Below are 15,083 nucleotides of genomic sequence, written 5' to 3'. Positions count from 1 at the left end.
ATAACACACACATACCCCTTAGGTATATTTGTACTCTACATGTGCACCACTATTTTTGGGGTGCATTTTGGGGGACCTTTGGCCTATTGCCATCCTTGGTTTTGCATTTCCCAAACACAAATTTCCTAATAGGAAATCACTATTTGGGAAATGCAAACCCATCCCATTGACACAAATGGCATGGGATTTACGATTTCCTAATAGCCATTCCTACTTTTTAGGAATGGCTATTAGAAAATCAATATCATCTTGGTACATAGCATTAAGAAATACAAAATTGCATCTACATACATCTAGCCCTATGTTTTTAATCCCCTTGGTCTAAATTCCTAATTTTCATATCCATCTTTTTTTTTTCATATTGTTTATCATCATCATCAAACAGACTTTATTCGGCTTTCAACAAGCCATGAAAAGTATCAAGTAATAGCACATTTAGTGATAAATAAGTAAAAGTAAGAAAATAAATAATAAAAAGAAGGAAGGTAATAAAGCACATCCTTAATTCACTCAAGTACAGGTATATAAAACTTAGTTAATTTTCACCAGTGCAAAGTCAAATTTCCTTGCAGTTTGTTCCAAAAAGCAAGGAGTTTACCGAAAAGTCAGTACTGTGCATAGGAAGTTTGCTAAAATTCCACACATTTCAATTGAGGATAAAAACTGTAAGCTAAAATACGCATCACGACACTGACGCAAATTAATCGATCTTAAAAAAGGCAGTAAAAGACGTTTTCTATGTAAATCATAAAATTTGCAAAAGAGGACCACGTGCATTGTAAATTGGGGGGCCTTCGCATCACAAGGACATATTCTTAAAATTGTACTCCAGTCATTCATGGTCGGAAAGGTTACTAGCCGATGGAAGATATCTAAGCGGAATCTTGTGAGAACAAATCAATGTCGAGGATTTACCACGCTTACTAGGTAAGGCTGGACGGCATCCGTAGACAGAATTAGTTGGTTAGACATTACAGTGGTTTTTTTTTATTCCGCTTCCCATCTCTGGTCTTCCAAGTGCTTCAATGTCAAGGCCCTCAATTCTCTCCTGGTTATTTTTTCCAATGATTGTGGATTTAGATAATAGTCTTTGCAACCCATTTTTAAAAAAAAGGTCATGATGTATCTCAGCCAGGGAACTCTAAGCGAGTGTGTTAGCCTTATGCAATCAGATAGAATGGCCTTATTTAGTCCAGTGTGCTCAGAGGTCCACACTTGTGCCATAATAATAGTGGCTGTATCTTTATCAGGTCAGTTACAAAGTGGACCCCAAGTTCCGCATGACTAATATATGATGATGTGCTGTTTGGTACCATTAGCAAGTGTCTGAGGAAATCATTTTCCGCTGTCTGAATCGCACTGCAGTTGGTATACCCCCAAATACATGCTCCGTAGGTAGCCGCCGGAATGCACTTAGCCTTGTAGATCTTTACCATCTTTGACGGGGTGATCCCCCCTAGCTTTTTAGAAAAGATCTTCAAGGCCGCCGTTGTTTTAATAATCTGATCTTTTTTTGTTTTCACGCAATGTGCCCAAGTGGCCTGTTTGTCAAACATTATGCCCAAATATGAGAAGGTAGGGGCTGTCTTCACCTTGTCCTCGTGGATAGTAATATTATAGGTCTTACTCAGTTTCCTGCCACAGTTCATTGTGAAAGTTTTTGAGCGGTTGACTGTGAGTCCCAAGTCTGTCATGTAATTTATACAGGTGGTTAGGAGTTTCTGGAGGGCTAGCGGTGTCCTGGCCATGAGTACTGCATCATCTGCGTAAAGGAGTGCAGGGACAGGGCGGTTACCTATTTGTGGAAGGTCTTTGCATTTACTTATCAGTTCGCTTTCTAAATTATTTGTGTATAATGAGAATAGAAGTGGAGCAAGGACGCAACCTTGACGCACCCCTCTGTGTATTCCGAAGGACCTTGTACATTCCCCTCTCGTCCCATACCCTACTCTTGCTCTACACCCTGTGTTCAAATCCCTTATAAAATGAACTATTGTTGGTTCGACCCCCATTCTTGTTAAAATGTCCCATAGCTTCTCGTGCAAAACGCAGTCAAATGCTGAGGATAAATCTATGAAGGCCAGGTGCAAGTTACCCTCTCTGATCTTCGTGTACTTCCCCACTAAGATAGTTAAATTCAGAGCCTTTTCCACTGTACCTAGTCCTGTGCGGAAGCCATACTGCACTGGGGATAAAATATTGTTTATCATCGTACATGTATGTTGCCACACGAGGCCAAAAAACAAATGTCATTTTAATGGAGTCCTAGTAAGCGCTTTCTGTGTAATCGTCTTTGTGTTGCTAGTTCCATTCCTACTCTTTATATCCGTTTTCGATCAAGCCTAGGCAGCGCGCATGCGTTGTCTTCGACCTGTTGTAATCTACTTCTGTGGGCTTTCACCACACCCCTCTCACGCCCATCACTTTCATTCGTTCCTTGGCCTGCCTTTCAAAATTCCCTTGATTTCATAGGTAAATGCTTTACATTTGTCCGACCTTGCGGCTGCTTATTTACCACCTTGAAGAATGACCCTGTTACATGGATTATTGCACTATCGGCCATATACCTTAGTGTGCCGCACTACCTTTTTCTTTTTTAGTTTGCCTCTCTGTTTCAGGCTTCATGACTGTATGGCCTTTTTTATTTATTTAATTTTTTTGGGAAGTTTCATATAGCACAAGCTCGATTGGAGGAGTGCTTTGCATGAGTACCACTTACGTACGTGAAGTTCCATGTAGCGCAAACTCGATCAGAGGAGCACTGCACACGAGTACCACTTACATATTAGCAGTTGAGAAATATACAAACTAAAGCATTTTAAGCAGAAAAAAAACAGAAATCCTCAAGGCGGCTCTCTCAGCATAGCGAGAGAGCTGGTACTACAATATTCACTGCACTCGGGAAACTCGCCCCATAATGCTTTGTGGAGCACTTCTTTTACAAAACATCTCGGCTCGCAACTCAGCCTCTGGTGGACCTAGGATAATGAGACCACCACCAAACTATTCAGCACAACACCCTGTTTCTGTCTTGGTCATCTCTGGGTCCCCACACTATGTTGGGGAGTCACCAAAATAGTAACCCCTCCCACCATTCAGTGACTTTTTAAGCTCTCATGGATGGGACTTTTGTTTTATGGCTGGGAGTACTTTGTGTTTTTAAGGGCCTTGTTTGTAATATTAATGCAGTAGGCCTGCAAGACCTGAAAATGTGTAAGGCACTACGATCTCTGGGTGCTAAATATATGGTTACACTGCATTACTTTCTTCCATTCTCTTTTCATGAGGTTATATCCTCTAGGAGCTGACTATATGGTTACATGACCCTGTTTCTTTTAAATGCTATTTTTATTGTGGCGTCCTCTAGGGTCTATTCTGAGCATTAGTCATGATACCACAATATTCGCTGCACTCGGAAACTCGCCTCATAATGCTTTGCAGGGTATTCCTTCTACAAAACATTTTTGTCCATAATTTTCTGTGTGGTGGCCCTAGGACAATGGGACCACCATCAAAGCGGTCAGAACAACATGCTCTTTCTGTCCTACTTATCTCTGGATCCCCACAATAGAATAAGAGGACCCTAAAATAATAATAATAATAAATAAAAACAATATATTTATTTTTTGCTGCAGATAGAGGAAGAAGGTAAATAGAAGTATTTTAGTTATATGCAGGGACATTGCAGTTATGTGTCAGCGAGGAACAAATGATGCAACAGGAGTGACCAGTTTATGAGGCAAGAATAGTGCAGTTATGCACTTACAACACAAGTAGCTCTAACTCAAGCAAATGCAAGACCTATTGCATTGCAAATGCTTGTTTTCATAGTAACCGCATCTGCCTACAATGAACTAAATGAGAGGGCATAATACAGGAAGTAATTTTCCTGCAGTGCATAGACCGCTCCGAAATTACCAGCTTCTTTATTTCCAACCCATTTCACTCCAAATGTGAATTAAAAAAATTATATATTTTTCAGAAAATATTTTACCCATCACTGCTTAAGAGGGCCACATCAAATTGCATATATCCCAGAGTCAAAGTACAAACATTTGTTTCTGCTCTGGGTTACTGGATCAAATTCCCTCCTGTTTTCCTCCAGCAATACGAAAGATGGTATGGTGAAAGGGCAGAGCTGGTTGGGGTAAAGAACAAAAAACTACGGTCCTTGCGCTGAGTAGACAACCAAATGGTTGATACAGTTGCAGCAAGCTTCTTTTTTTTTCATTTTTTTTTCATAAATCTGTTTATTAACTTTTTTTAACTTTACATTGTTTCATATTTTGGCATTCGTTTCAGATTAACATATTCTGATGCGCAGTGATCACAATGTTAAGTAGTGTTTAATACATTGGCAACACAGTTATGTGGCATATGTTACATCGTGTTTTTGCAGTTATGCAATTGTTCATCACAGTCGCAGCACTCATTGGTATAACATTGATTCAGTCACAAATGTTCAGTTATTGCGCTTTTGTTAAGAAGGCAGATAGTATGAATTTTATATAGGTTAACCTTTGAATAAAAAGAAAAAGAACAATAATAACATTTGCCGGGATCAGACACTGGTGTGATTATTTCTGACATGTCTATTTCCATGTCGGGTTGGGAATCAGTTACAACAGATCAGTTTGCTGGCGGAAGGGCTGGGTCAGATATCAAGTCTGATGCATGTGATTTTCCCGCCCCTCAATGCCATAATTTGTCCAGCCAACATCTGCATTCGGTCCCCTTATATGGTGTAACCTTCTCGCCCACAGATACTAGTCCGCGTTAGGCGAGTCCCTCCCCTACTGGGTGTGCTTCCATGCTACGCAGTTGCAGTAAGAGCCCCTCCCAACAAGTGGAGATCGGGAATTGTCGCAGCCCCAGTACTTCCTCTCGTCTCAGTGCTGAGCCCTCCGCTCCCGCCTACACTTCGAGCGAGCGCCTTCAGGCCTATATCAGCCGGGGGTCTGGTGATTTCCACCTGCGGGTCACCAGTCGTTTCGCCACAATGAGTCCTAGGTCTGTGAAGCACGCCTCTGCTCTGTGTTGTTTGCTTCTAGGGAACAGTCCCAGGATGGATGCCTCCCATGTGAAGGGTATTTGTTGTTCTATGCAGTTATATAAACTGTCTATTACCACCCTCCAGTAAGCGCTCAAGCTAGGACAGGACCACACCATGTGTAACAAATCCACCCCAATCTCGCGGCATCGGGGACAGGCCGCGTCTTAAAGGACAAAGTATCTGTTCACGCGTGCAGGTGTGAGATAGGCTCTGTGCACTATGTAATATTGGATTGGTCGGAATGGTGAGTTACGTGGTACGTTGGGATGGCCTGAGAGAGCAAATCTCCACTGTGTTATCGCAATCGAATCACCAGTGACCGTCTCCCATGCCACGCGCAGTGTATCGTTTTCAGGGGCGGTCTGGGTTCTCAAGGCATCCGCCAGCCAGCTAACCTGGTGTTGGCCACGGCCCACCACCTGTAGGTACTGGACCAGCAAGTGGGTAGGTGGAGCTGTTGTGATATTTCCCCACTTGGATTCAAGAGTCCTCACCAGGGAGCAGTATAGAAGAAATTGGCCTGGTGGAAGTCCTGTTTCCTGAAGCTTAGCAAACAACAATAATTGGGTTTCTTCGTAGAGGTCCCCCAGTGTGTATAATTCTAATTCATGCCATGTGCGCAATTCTGAGTCTGATGTGTCCCTGGGGCCCCTTGGTGTGCCCGATAGCGCCAGGGCGGGTGCAAAGGGAACCACCGATTTTCTGAGGTGGAGTGATCTGCGGAAACATTTATGGGCTGTTCTGAGGAACAGCTGCCGCGGGGTTTGTGCGTGTGTGAGCGGGTGGAATATATACTGTATTTGTTGGAGTGAGCATGGTCCTTTCTCTGATGCTGTGTCTGCAAGCTGTATGCCAGCCAACCATCTGGATAGCCACTGAAGCTGGGCTGCCAGATAATAGTGTGCCAGGTTGGGGACCGCTAGTCCGCCCTTGTCAGGCGGCAGGTACAGTTTTTTAAGGGCCACCCTACAACGGCCGCCGTTCCAAATGAATTCCCTCAGTCCTGTCTCTAGTGCCCTGAAGAAGCTGGGGGGAACATAGTGTGGTAGGTTGGAAAAGAAGTACAGGAGCTGCGGAAGAACCACCATTTTTAGGAGTCAGTTGCAGCGAGCTTCTTGGCAAGATGAAATATATGGGAGGTAAATGTCTCCTGGGAACATTACATAGATTCAGTTTCTGCGCTACAGCATAGATTCTTATATGGGAGGTTGAGGTTGGGATGCATATCCTCAATAGAGATGCATCACCATGAAATTGTGTTTATATAAATTATCATGTTCTTTTCTTTGATTTCTGTTGCTGTTGTTAGGTGATTGGATGATCTAGTCTTGTTATAGGTCTTGATCTTCACGGCTTCCTGTTTTATTTAACTGTTTAGATCACTCACCATCTTGCCACTAGATTGTTTGTATCCTACCAGTGACCGAGCAATTTTGCCCGGGCATTCGCAATGATTGACCAGTGTAAAACGTAATTTTCAGGCTTTTGCAGTAATTGTTCAGTGCTAATGTAATTTTGCACTAGCAAGTCACTGCAAAGACCAGAACAAAATTTCCAGGTCACTAGTGCAGAACTGCACAGACAGTGGTGCAGTGCAAGTGATCTAGGTCAGCAGACTAAGTTCAGGACATTTTGGATAAATTGTCAGGTAGTTTGACTGTAAGAAGAATCTGATGTTATGAGACTTCAATCACAAAGCTGTTTATTAAAAAAAAGTGAAACAAATACACTATGCATTTCCATTATGCACTTTGGGTCGTTTTTAAATCGGAATTCATGTTTTTCTCTCCATACTTGATTTAGTAAATATGATGTTGTAATAACAGGAAATCTGTGATTTGTTGGTTCAGACTTCTTTATTGAAGAAGCGGTGAAACAGATGACATATAAATAAGAATAGAGCCCAAGAGAAAGCTCCTCGTCCCAACGGCTCTCTGGTCTCAACCTCCCATTCTCTCCAGCCTCCGCTAGAATTCCACCTATGTCATAGCTCGTTTAACACACATATTGAACAAAAGACTAAGACTTACTAGACAAAAGACTAACCCACATATCTTTCCCTTTAAAAATAAAATTCAAAAAAATTATATTACACAATAAACTAGACAACAAATAACGTATCAACCGTGTTATGTTAAAACAATAACTATAATCATCCTACTTCAATCAATAAATCTTTTAGGTAATCTTCTAACAAACACTTCTTCTTGGATTTTCAACGGAATTTCTATTTTGAGTTAACTCACTATTGGAATGACCATGTTCCTTCCGTCCAGAATTCCAATCAACCATTTCCTTAAAATCACAACTCACTTTAGCCACTTGAGATACATTCCACCACTGACCATTAGAAATCGGAACTGAGTTTCCACACACTCTTTTCACTTGAATAGGATCTCTGAATTTAGATAAACCTTTCCTTAACAGCAAGGGATCCTTAATGCGAACTCAGTCACCAACTTGCACCCCTACATCATTGTTGCGTTTTCTCTTTTCTTTCAAGACTTCCTCAACTTTAAGCCTACTAACCTTGTCACCTGCCAATCTTGCTTTTTGAGACATCTTCTGTACATCAACTCTTACATTAATCAACCCAGACACCCAATCAGGACACAAACAAGATCTCACATTCCTCCCTCTCATTAATTCAAAAGGTATTTGTCCTGTAACTGAGTGTTCAGTGGTGCGATATGCCCAAATGGTGCCTCTGACTGTGTCAACACAATACATCTTAGATTTGTGTGCACTCTGTACACATTCTACCAACAACTTATTGAAACGTTCCACTTTTCCATTGAACTTTGGACAATAAAGAGGAGTACGTACATGTCTAATCCCATATTTCTTGAAGAATTCTTGCGTGGGTGCTGAAACAAACTGAACACCATTGTCAGATAGAATTTCAGCTGGAATACCTTCTCTGTAAAATACTTCCTTGAAAAATTTCAGAACACTTGCAGTATTGGGCTCAACCACTCCTTTCACTTCCACCCATCTGGACAACTGATCTATCATAACAATAAAATATCTAATTTGCATTGGTAAAACATGAAATGGACCCACAAAATCAATAGACACTTTTTGCCACACATCGGTTGGATTAAAAGCAATTCTGGGTTCAGGAACAGAAGTAATTAAATGTTTGTCACTCATGCAGCATTGTTCACACTTCCGTATCAATTCGTCGACTTCTCTGTCCATAGATGGTCAACAATATTTCGTTCTTACTCTTCTTTTAGTAGCAGTCATGCCCAAGAGACCAGCATGTGCAGTTTCCACAACCCTTTTTCTGTAGCATTTAGGTGGAATGAATTTCTCTCCTCTGACCAACACAGCACTTTCAGCGGATAGTTCATCAGCAATCTTCCAATACGGTTGTAAAGATAATTTCAAATTTCTTTCCTTTGGCCAAACCTGCAACAAAAATGTTACTACTTCCTGTAAATCAACATCCTTGCTCATTGCATCACCCCACTCCTGGACACTTTCGCACACCACTTGATCTTCGACCACCGCAATCATGCATTCTTCAAATTCTTGCCCCCCGGTATATACATCATGTTAGACTTGGCATCCTTGTTGTGGTCTCCCCTAACGTTTTGCCTCTGTTTCCCAGGTTGTTGATGTGTGCTGGACTCTGTTTTTGATACTATGGGCACTTTACCACTGCTATCCAGTGCTAAAGTACAAGTGCACCTATGTAAAATGTATGTGTAATTGGCTTTCCATGATTGGCATATTTGATTTACTAGTAAGTCCCTAGTACAGTGCACTAGAGGTGCCCAGGGCCTGTAGATCAAATGCTACTAGTGGGCCTGCAGCACTGGTTGTGCCATCCTCATTAGTAGCTCTGTAAACATGGCTCAGACCTGCCACTGCAGTGTCTATGTGTGCAGTTTTAAACTGCCAATTCGACTTGGCAAGTGTACCCACTTGCCAGGCCTAAACCTTCCCTTTTTATACATGTAAGGCACCCTTAAGGTAGGCCCTTGGTAGCCCCATGGGCAGAGTGCAGTGTATGTTAAAGGTGGAACATGTACATATGTGTTTTACATGTCATGACAGTGAAATACTACCAAATTCGGTTATCACTGTTGCAAGGCCTAGCTCTCCCATAGGTTAACATGGCGGCTGCCTTTAGGTATTATTAAAGCGCAGATTCCCTTTGGGAACAGATAGACATGTGGAGATTTGGGGCTCTGAACTCACAATTTAAAAATACATCTTTTAGTGAAGTTGGTTTGTAGATTGTGTGTTTGAAAATGCCACTAGAAAGTAGGCATTTTCTTGCTTAAACCATTCTGTGACTCTGCTTGTTTGTGGATTCCCTGACTGGGTCAGTTTGACAATTGGTCTGTTGACACCTCTCCTCTATACAGTGACACAAAGGGTGCTGGGGTGTAGTCTGCATATCCTGATGGGCCATGTGGGCTGAGGGGAGGGGAGGGGAGGGGAGGAGTGGTCACTTACACCTGAGAGGGCTGTGCCTGCTCTCTCAGAGTGAAGGCTCCAACCCCCTGGTGTGTGTCTGCTGCCTGGCCTGGGCAAGGCAGGATATTACAAACAAGAGAGACTTTTCTTTGAAGTTTGCCTACTTCAAAGGCAGAAAGGAGTGTTAGAAGAGGACCCAAAACCCCTGAAAATCAGATTACTTCAAGGATTCAAGAGGAACCTCTGCCTGGAGAAGAGCTGAGGAGAAGTGCTGCCTTGGTCTGTGACTGTGCTGTGTTGGGCTATCCTGCAGTTGCTGCTTCTACCTGTGCAAGGGGACAAAGACAGGACTTTGTTGCATTCTTGGTTGAGAAGCAACTCCAAGGGCTTGGAGTAGAGCTTGCCTCCTATCTTGAAGCCTCAGGGACAAAGGCTTCACCAACCAGACCTGAGTCTTCTTGCTGTGGGCTCTGGCTTGCCACAGGGTGCCATTCCAGTTTCTGGACCGCTGGAAGTGAATTTCTGGAGAAAAAACAGTCTAACGATGTTGGACAACGCAAAGCGAGTTCGCAGAGAACGCCGCTGCCCGCAAATGCGACGCCGTTTGCCACAAGGCTGTGGACCTTGCTGAGTGCAACGCCAACGACCCTGTGAGCTGACGCCGCTAACCCGGAACCACGACGCTGCCTGCCCCGAGGCCGTGGACCATGTAGAAGTCCGACAACCCTGTAGGCCTCGCATCGCTGCAACCTCTGATCCCGCACGACTTCGCTGACACCGGAGTGTCGTAAGTCCAATTTCCGTGACGACCTGACAGCATTGCAGCGCCTGCGGCCCTGTGACATCATCGCGACCCTATGAGGTCGCCCCACAGCATCGTGACTCCGCCGGACTTCACATCTGCCGGAACCATGGGACCGACTTGGCGGCCTCTGATGCCGTTTCACCTCCACCGCCCTGTAGTGAGGACCCGGCGCCGCTGCGCAACGCCACTTTCCTTCTGCCCTGTGGCACCGAAACCGACGCCGCATCAAACCCAGCGACGCTGCTCTCCCCGACTCCGTGCTCTGGCCTGTTTTCTACTTGTTTCTTAAGGTACTGTACTTGGGGGTCAAAGTCCTCCATAAACGGCGCCATTGGCGTCGCAGTGTAAGAAACGACTCCATCATGACGTTGCGTAACACCAACTTGCAGTATTTATGCCTCAAAGTACTGTTTTCATACTTTAAAGTGCTAAATTCTTATTTTTAACTGTATATTGTGGATTTGTATCGTATTTGGTCTTGTTTTGTTTAGATAAATATTAACTATTTTTCTAAACCTGTGTTGTCATTTTGTAGTGTTTTCACTGTATTACTGTGTGTGTTGGTACAAATACTTTACACATTGCTTCTGAAGTTAAGCCTGCCTGCTCGTGCCGAGCTACCAAGGGGTTGAGCAGGGGTTAACTGAGGATGATTCTTCTTTACCCTGACTAGAGTGAGGGTCCTTGCTTGGACACGGGGTAACCTGACTGCCAACCAAAGACCCCATTTCTAACATATCACTTCACAGTTGAATTCCAGTAACTTTATAGACAATCTAACCAGCCTTGCAGTAGATTATTTTTTATCTTTGTTCCTTTGAGGATTTCCACTAAAGGTCGATGATCTGTTTGAAGACAAAATGATCTTCTCCACAAATATGGTTGAAATTTCTCAATTCCCCATGGGCAGGCCAGCATTTCTTTTTTGATCACTGAAATCCGTGTTTCCACCTCATGTAGTCTACGAGAGGCAAATCCGATGATGATCTCTTTGATTCCATCTTTTTGTGAAAGTACAGCTCCAATCCTGTATGCACTAGCATCACAGTTACAAATGTTTTGCATCCTGACTCATATAATTGTAACGCAGGAGTAGATACCATATATGTTTTGATGAGATCAAAATGTTGTTGACATACAGATGTCCAAATAATGTCTGTATTCTTCTTTAGTAGTATGCCATAGCATTCAGTTAAACCAGAATAATTTTGTACAAATTTGGAAGAAAACTCTCACATCCCCAAGAAAGATCTGAGTTGATCCTTATCTTTTGGATGTAGAGCTTTAACAATTGCCTCCACCAAGCCTGGTTTAGGTTTGACACCCTCAGCTGAGAGAACATGTCCAAGATATTCTACCTCCTTGACTGCAAAAACACATTTGTTTTGTCTTAACGTAACTTTTCACACAAAGTATTCAGCACCAATCTTAATGTATAATCGTGCTCCTCTAATGTGTTAGCCAATATTAAAATATCATCTTGGAATGCCACAACATTTTTTATTCCTTTTAGCATTTTAGTTATGACCTTTTGGAAGACTGATGCAGCAGAGGCCAGACCAAATGGCATTCTACAAAACTGAAAGGTACCATTGGGTGTGACAAAAGCAGTTAAATGCCACGACTCAGAATCCAACTCCACCTGAAGATATGCTGCTTTCAAATCCAGTTTTGTATACCATTTCGCCTGACCCAATACTGTAATCAATTCCTCTATTCGGGGAAGTGGAACATTTTCCACCCATATCGCATTATTTTAAATTTTCAAATCTATACAAAGTCGCAACTCTCCAGAACTTTTCTTCGCAAGAACTATCAGAGACAACCACAAAGTGGCATCGACTAGTTCAATTATGCCATCATGTTGCATTTTTAACAAAATATTAGTCAAATCACCCCTAACACTGAGCCGAACATTGCAAAGTTTGTGCTTAAATAGGAATACTCCGATCTTTAACCTTAATAACATGTTTGGATTTTTTTATTTCACCTGCCTCATCACTGAATACATTAGTAAACTCAGAAATCCACTGGACATTTTCATTAGACACCACTGCCTTAGACACCACTCTCCCAATGTCAAGAGAATTTTCTATTGAGACAGGTGGTTCCTTACCAGGTCTTATAACAATTCCAAAATCAACCTGGTGCCACCAACCATGTACATTTATATCTCTCTTTGTCACTTAAACCTTTCCTTTGATTGTTCTATTAGAGAAACCAATGTTGTCCCAAAAATATCCTTGCAAAGGAATTCTGCTTCCTTCAAATGCAGTGGTTTTCACATCAAAAGGTAACAATACTTGATTTGACCATTTTACGTTTAGTGATGTCAATAATTGTTATTCTAGCACCCGAATCAACAAGTAGGGGTATATTGATGTCATTAATAGTCAATTCCACCAATGGATCTTTGTAACACTTAGTATTATTCTCACCTTTTATCTCCACAACATTTACAGCTAAAGTTAGTTCTTCTAATCGATTCTGTGCAACATGTACATTTTCATCAAAATCTTCACTTTGTACTGTGCTAACAGGCATGCCCCTTGAATTACCTCTACTGGTATAGGAACTAGAACATCTACCTGCACTACACACCTTACCGAAATGGCCTAATTTGTTGCATTTCCAACATTCTTGTGAAACTGCAGGACAATTTTTACATGAAGATACATGATACAATGAACCACATCTGAAGCACTGAAATCTATTGCTTCCTTGACCTTTCATTACTGAAGTAGAACCAGATTGTACATTGCTTGACAGTGGCCCTTTGTTATTTTTACTTTTACTAACATTATGATTAACATTAGCTACTTGTTGAGAGTTGGATTCTAATTGTTTTGAGTCTTCTCTAGAAAACTCAATACTTTAAGCGATGTTAATAGCCTCGTCTAGAGTAGGATTTTTACATTGAAATAATCTCTCTTGTATTTTTTTGGAACTGCATCTTGCCACTAACTGATCCCTGATTAGCTGTGTTGTAAAATTGTCAAACTCACAATATGAAGCTAACACCTTTGAGGACTTTATGCATGTGTCATTAGATTCACCTGGTGCCTGTATTCTGGTGAACAATTGATGTCTACGTACTACTAGATTGACTCTGCCCTCAGAAGGAACTTCTAACTAATTTGATATTCATCTAACTCGTCAGTCTCTTCCGGATTTATATCTGGTAAATGATCAAAAGTATTTTGTCCCTCCACACCAAGATAATAATATAACACGTTTCTCTTTCTGTCAGGACAAAACTTTTGACCATCAGTTGCTCCTAAATAAACATTAAATGACATAAGCCACAACTTCCATTTCAGCTGGGGTTCGCCAGGCTCCTGAGGAAAGGTGGAGGTGGAGTAACTGTTTGCATCATGTTGTAATTACACAGAATAAAGCAAAGTTACTTTGAAAATGTAAAAAGAAATACCATAAAATACTACAACATAAAATACAAATTGTCTATGAAGTCCATAAATATAAAATTAACACCATAAAATAGTGTGGCAATCACTGAGAAAAATCACCATAAATGAGTTTCTGTCCACAGCCACAAAAAGAGTGCTAATCGCTGTTAGCACTGACTTTTGCCACAAGGTGGCACCACTGCATAAGAAATGAGCATGCTAATCGCTGTTAGCACTTTAACAAAAAATAAGCGTGCCAATTGCTGTTGGCACGATGACACCCTACAAAGTGGCACTGTACGCATTTAAATACAGTCTATCCCAGAAAATAGTCTATCCCAGAGGAAACCAAGAAGAGTAGTACTTTGGCAGAAAACGCTGTATACTGAGTGCTGCCAAACTTGTACACTAGGTATATGTTTGTTTGATTTTTATAATACAGTTTAATACAAGTATAAAAAGGATTGCTTATGCTCGCTGCGTCGAAATGTATAAATAAATCGCCATTCACTGCATATTTTACAACTGAAACAACAGCCTTGAGCACTCAGTCACCTTGCAGTTGAGAATTTGACTTTACATACTGGAGAGCTATAATTTACAACTGACAACCTCTGCACCACTCAGCGCATATACAGTTACCAGAAATTTGGCATATCTTCAGAATTTCTTCAACACACGAAGAATCTGCCAAGTAGTGAATGATGTTAGGCAGTTAATCTCCTGGGCTCAGTATAAAGCATCAACTCTTTCCAGAGACAAAATCCTTGTCCTCTTAAGCCATCCTCTGTCGCCAAATATGATGTTGTAATAACAGGAAATCCACGGTTTGTTGGCTCGGACTTCTTTATTGAAGAAGACGTTAAACAGATGACATGTAGATAAGAATGGAGCCCAAGAGAAAGCAGCTAGAATTCTAGAACCCACTTATGTCATAGCTCGTGTAATACACATATTGAACAAAAGACTAATACACATACTAGACAACAGACTATACCACATAACACTCATTTTCAAATACATTTTTTTGATATTTTTGATGAGAGTTATTACCCACTGCAAAGATTTTACATGAGACATCCTTCCGTGCCTAGGCACATGGCTTCATCTTATCATTCTCCTTAAAATTATTAAGAAACTGACATAAAGAGCAGCTGCTTTGAATTTTGCAACTTCCATAAGAGGAAGTCATGGCTGACTGACAATCTCCATGAAGTAAGATCACCATGACTGAAGTATATCACATGTCAGTGATAACCTATATAACACTGGAATGTTGAGAGATCCATTGAAAACAATGGAGTGGCTCAGGCCCAGTTGGTGGCTGGTATAGTCCTGCGGCTCCAATAGTATTTCTTGCTTTGTTTTTTTCTGTTTCATGTTCAAT

The 15,083-nt window shown here is 41.6% G+C and overlaps 1 protein-coding gene across 4 annotated transcripts in view; it reads left to right on the top strand.

Moving 5' to 3' along the window:
• LOC138259695 (cytochrome P450 2G1-like) overlaps nucleotides 1-15,083 on the top strand; it is a 394,952-nt gene that overhangs the window by 372,119 nt on the left and 7,750 nt on the right. The window lies entirely within an intron of this gene.

The sequence above is a fragment of the Pleurodeles waltl genome, chromosome 9 (assembly GCF_031143425.1).
Source record: "Pleurodeles waltl isolate 20211129_DDA chromosome 9, aPleWal1.hap1.20221129, whole genome shotgun sequence".
NCBI classification, from domain to species: Eukaryota; Metazoa; Chordata; class Amphibia; order Caudata; family Salamandridae; genus Pleurodeles; species Pleurodeles waltl.
Note: the sequence above shows the minus strand (reverse complement) of the source record. Positions and strands in the feature narration are given on the sequence as shown.